The sequence below is a fragment of the Saccopteryx leptura genome, chromosome 6 (assembly GCF_036850995.1).
Source record: "Saccopteryx leptura isolate mSacLep1 chromosome 6, mSacLep1_pri_phased_curated, whole genome shotgun sequence".
Taxonomy (NCBI): domain Eukaryota; kingdom Metazoa; phylum Chordata; class Mammalia; order Chiroptera; family Emballonuridae; genus Saccopteryx; species Saccopteryx leptura.
The window spans coordinates 163,558,130-163,564,129 of NC_089508.1; positions in this window are offsets into that span (position 1 = coordinate 163,558,130).

The window sequence follows — 6,000 nt, forward strand, 5'->3', positions numbered from 1 at the left end:
AATGCTGGCTCTAATATTTAGAAAAAATAAAATGTTTTTAGAACTTGTAAGAAGCGCTCATGTAAATTTAAATAGAATAGAATGTAAATCCTTAAGACTTACTGATTTGGTTAGTGCATTGTGAGGTGTGTTCAGAGTTAGGAGCCAAATAGCAATTTAAGTATTAGGATTAATCAAAGTTATATGTTATATTTGTGTTTTTTTGTGCGTAAATTGTCTTATTTATATGTAAGGTTATACTCAATTAGGCAAAACAAAGGAATTGAGCAAAATTAAGCAGGGCCCTAATAAGGCATTTCAGGAATTTGTCTCACGGCTAATTCAGGCAGTTTAAAGAATAGTATAAGGATGCTAATTCTGCTTCTCAGGCCATGTCCTGCAAAGGGGGCCCCAAGGAAATTAGTGTTTTGGCTCCTCGGATTTTGCCAATTGAATTCAAATAATAGGTCAGGAATGCCCTGAAATGGAACTAACAATACAAGGGTGTAAATTTAAAGGAATTTTAGATACTGGGACTGATGTATCTGTTATTGCTAAGCTACTTTGGCCTCCTTCCTGGCCCACTCATGCAGCAGCCACAGAATTACAAGGTATAGGGCAGAGTAAATCCCCTCAACAAAGTTCTAGTTTTCTGCACTGGGAAGATTAAGAAAGTCATTCTGAATTTTTTCAGCCTTATGTGCTCCCTGAATTGCCAGTTAATTTGTGGGGTAGAGATGTTTTGAAAAATATGGGAGCGTTGCCTGTCAGTCCTAATAGTTTAGTCAATACTCAAATGCTTGATCAGGGACTTTTTGCCCACTAAGGGTCTAGGGAAAAAAAACAGCGGGGAATTCTCACCCTCATAGAAGTGGCATCCAATACCAGAAGGCGTGGATTAGGATATCAAAATTTAGCATAGAGGCCTTGGTAGATCCTGCTACTCCAATAATGCATTGTGCAAACCCAATTACTTGGAAATCCGATAATCCTGTATGGGTAGACCAATGGCCCCTTTCCCAGGAGAAACTTAAGGCAGCTGCTCAAGTGATACAAGGGCAGCTACAGCTTGACACATTGAACCATCTAATAGTCCATGGAATATGCCTATATTTGTCATTAAAAAGAAATCAGGAAACTGGAGGCTATTACAATATTTGAAAGCAATAAATAAGACTATGGAAATTATGGGTCCTCTCCAACTAGGACTTCCTTCTTCTACTGCCATTCCATGGAATTTTCACCCTGTAATTATTGACTTAAAGGATTGCTTTTTTACTATTCCTTTAAGCTCTCATGATTGCAAGCATTTTGCATTCAGTGTTCCTTCATTTAATTTCCAGGCTCCAATGGAGCGATACCAGTGGAGAGTTTTGCCTCAAGGTATGGCTAACAGTCCTACCTTGTGCCAAAAATTGTTTCTCAAGCTATCTCTCCAATACAAAGGCAACACCCTAAGACATACATAATTCATTATATGGATGATATTCTTATCACTCATCCAGATAAAGACACTGTGTTGACCATTTTGCAACAACTAGAATATTCTTTGAAAGAATCAAGACATTATATAGCTCCTAAAAAGGTACAGAAATCTTTACCTTTCTCTTATTTAGGACAAGTTATTGAGGGACAACAAATTGTCCACAGAAAATAGAAATCAAGACGAATCATTTGCAAACTTGAAATGATTTCCAAAAATTATTAGATAATATTAATTGGCTTAGACCTTCTTTGAAATTAACTACCTGAAAACTAAAGCCACAAAGTCTTAGAGGCTTGGCTGAAACATCTTCTCCTTGGCTACTTAAAGCTGCAAGACAGCAAGCTTTAAAGCTTGTAGCCCTGGCCAGTTGGCTCAGTGGTAGAGCATCAGCCTGGCGTGCAGGACTCCCAGGTTTGATTCCCAGCCAGGGCACACAGGAGAAGCGCCCATCTGCTTCTCCACCCTTCCCCCTCTCCTTCCTCTCTGTCTCTCTCTTCCCCTCCTGCAGCCGAGGCTCCATTGGAGCAAAGTTTGCCTGGACGCTGAGGATGGCTCTGTGGCCTCTGCCTCAGGCACTAGAATGGCTCTGGATGCAACAGAGTGACACCCCAGAGGGGCAGAGCATCGCCCCCTGGTGGGCTTGCCGGGTGGATCCCGGTCGGGCGCATACGGGAGTCTGTCTGACTGCCTCCCCATTTCCAGCTTCAGAAAAATGCAAAAAAATAATAAAAAGCTTGTAGAAAAAGCCTTGCAATAAACACAACTAAAGCGCATAAATCCTGAACAATCAATTGCCTTACTAATTTGTCCCTCAAGTTACACTCCAACAGGACTATTGTGGCAAGCTTCAAGTCCTATTAAATGGATTCATTTAGCTGTTACTCCAAAGAAAGTTTTATCTCCATATTTTAATCTTATCGCCTCCTTGATTATCAAGGGGTGTAGGCGACTCTTACAGCTTATAGGTTTTGAGCCTCAAATTATTGTTTCTTTTTTCAAAGAATCAACAACAATGGCTCTGGGAAACTTCCACTAAATGGAAAATTGCTTTTGCAAATTTTACAGGCCAAATTGATTCTCACTATTTACTTACGGTTGTTTCCACTATAGAGAATACCGTCTTAGGGACAACTGCTAATGAGGAACTATATCAGCAATTTCTCCTTCTTCAAAGACTTGTACGTCAACATAGAGCTCCATGTTTTATAAGACATATTTGAGCTCACTCCATGCTCCCTAAAGCTTTAGCACAAGGGAATGCCCTTGTTAATCAAGCTACCCAAAAGAAAATTATTTGAAGCAACCATAACAAATCAAGCAATTCAGTCTCATACTATTCATCACCAAAATGCTGCAGCCCTGTGTAAACAATTTTAACTTTCTCGAGAAGCAACACGGCAAATTGTTAAATCCTGTCCAAGATGTCCTATACTACAATCTGTCCCTTCATTTGGAGTTAACCCTCAAAGACTCCTGCCAAGACAACTTTGGCAAATGAATGTTTACTTCATTTGGCAAACAGTCCGTTGTCCACGTTACAGTAAATACTTATTCTGGATTTATAGTAGCCTCTGCTAGAACAGGAGAGGCTGCTAAACATGTTATAGCTCATTGTTTGTATGCATTTTCTATTATTAGACTTCTTGATGTAATTAAAACTGACAGTGCTCCTGCATATGTAGCAAAAGCATTTACTATATTTTATAAACCTTTCAAATTATGGGTATTTCTTAAAATCTTTAAAGTCAAGATATTATTAAAGTATACCCAACAAATATTTAAAATCAATTTTAAAAAATATAAAAGAGGGAGTCATATCCTGGAATTCCTGAAAATCTACCTTATTTTAAAATATTTCTTTTGAATGCTGATGAACAGGAGATGCTAAATCTTTTTCTGCTGAAAACTTCTACCCTCTTTTATTTGATTAAGCTAATAACACTGTCTTGTCATTTTCCAAATAGTTCTAGATATATGGAAAAGGTTTATATAGGCTAATGGGAATCCTCAAACCCCTCAGTGAAATCTTCTAAGCGTGGCTTTTAAGGTACCAAGAGGCAGAAAGCCCAATAGAGATCAGGTAAAATACCAGCACTTGGGGTATGCCCTTAAAGGCTCCAATGCCCCAAAGGGATCTCATAGGAATCCATCTGGACCTTGCCTTAATAGTGGAAAGGAAGGTCATTACGCTAAAGCCTGCTAGACTTACATGCCTTTGCTGTGATGAAAAAGGGACACTGGAAGGTAGGCTTCCCCCTCGCTCCTCTAAGGGAGGGTTCAGTCTCTTCCTGCCCTGCTCCAGCCACCTGTGACCTAACCTTGCCCAGAATGCTGGGATTTGCCACTGAAGGCTGAAGGTGCCCAGGGCCATCGGCCCCATCTACGACACTGTGGACAAGCCTAGGGTCTTTCTTCCAAGTAGCAGGTAAACTAATCTCATTTACACAAAGGCCACTTTACTATGTCGTGCCTGAATATTCAGGTTTTTTATTCTTCCCTCGAAGATCTCTGTTGTGGGTGTTGATAGACCTATTTTCTGCTACTTTGTTTAATATATAGTTTTCCTTTATTCTTCTTGCCTCAATGCCCCATTCATATCATATTTTAGGCTGGGACCTACTTCTAATTTAGAGCTCTCTTTCTCCTTTTTGTCAACTTCTATTACAAATTTACCTTTGCCACCCAGCTTAGTGTATCCCAAGGTTCTCTTCACCACGCCACTGTTGCAGAGCTCCAGGGAAAAGCACCCTGGTCTCATCTCTCCAGTCTGAGGAGAACAGAAGCTCCATCTCCACACATGCTGCAAATGGCTTTTCCATTCTACCTAAATCATTACCAGCTAGAAGCAGTGGTCATTGGGACTTTGACGCTAGCTGCAGAGTGTGGAAGTGTGACAGCAATTCCAGTGCCATGTGGACTTCTCCTGAATATGTTTCCTAGACTCCTGCTGCTGTGACAGCTTTTGATGGACTGAACTGGGGTTGGGTTGCATTTTCAGAGATTTGGAATGGTGTTGGTGCCAACTTGGACTTGGTGAACATGTTAAGGACATTACTCTTTTATAGATTCTAGTTATATTGGCTAAGAATTTGCTTAAAGGTTTTAATCACTGTAATGTATTAGAATGTTTGTTTGGGTATTTGTTAGTATTGGATATCCTAATTTTGTGTTTATTCTGTATTTTTTCAGTCTGCCTCCAAATTACAATCTGGGAAACTAGGAAATCAGATGAATACAAATCTCAACACACAAATTAAAAATGAAAAAGAAAAGGGGGATATGTTGTGGACCGTAAATGGCAAAAAGCGGTTGTAGATTCAAGGCATAACAAAAGGCTAAGTTCTCCCCCCTTCACCTCCATATTGGCTATGATGCTGATATTTGCACCCACTTCACTTGCTTCCTTGGGTTGCTGGAAGAAATTTACATGCCCTTCCTCTGACTCTTTGTTTGTTTTCCTATGTTAGTAGATTTCACTAATGCATCCTGTTTACACCTTGGGAGAGTTCCTGTTTTAGCCTTGGATGTGTAACTTTGTATCAAAGACTTTCTTGATTTGCACATGGCTATATAATAAAGCAAACTGGAGCTATGGGGCACTCAGATATTGCCATCGGCATTTGAAGAGTCCTCCAGGTCCCATTTTTTCTTGATGAGTATGTTTCCTTAATTCCGCACCATTATTAGGAGCCGCGCTGGTCCACGGCACTTTTGTACTTTGTTCTTCCTTCAACTTTAACACAGTACTTCAAGTTCAAATGAAAGACCTTGCAACCATGAGGATGAAAGCTAAAGGTCATGATGGTTGTGCAAGATTTTGGTATATAAGCCTTAGAACTACATTTTCTAGAATTATCTTCATTTTATGGTTATAAGTTAGAACTGTTACCAGAATAGGCCAGGAGTAGTGTTGTCTGTCACCCTTTCTTGCTAATTTAATAAGAGACAGAGACTGAGTAGGTATAAGAGTGTATTTAATTTTAAATTCCAGCAACTTGAGAAGGCAGGTGACTCCTGCCCAAAAGAACTGCCTTAACACTTTCCTGGTACCTGCCAGTTTTTATAGGGTTCAGGGGTTGTTAGTAATGGTGTAAGGGGCAAAAGAGAAAAAAAGGAAAACGTCCGTGCAGTTAGTCACATAACAATGTGCAGGAAGTGGGACTGAAGATTGCAGGAACGTCTCCTCTGCAAGTTCTGATGTAGCACAGGCATAATCAGCATGGTCTATCTGGCATCCTTGTCATTCCTCTGGAATAGCCGGGGTCATGATGCCTCTGGGAACTTCTGCAAGAGAACTCCCTGTACTCTTCAGGCAACAAGATAAAGATTAAGGTTTATGAACTACCGCCTAGTTATCTGCAGTGCCTTAACTCCTTGAAAGAAATTTTGTGACTCAGCCCTTACAAGAAATTATTGTAATTTAACTCCTTACAGAACTGGGCAAAAGAGAAACCTGCACAGGATTTGGAATGCAAAAATTGAGAAGCCTTTAATCTCAAATGTATATGGAAGTAGGAGATGGACAAACATATCCA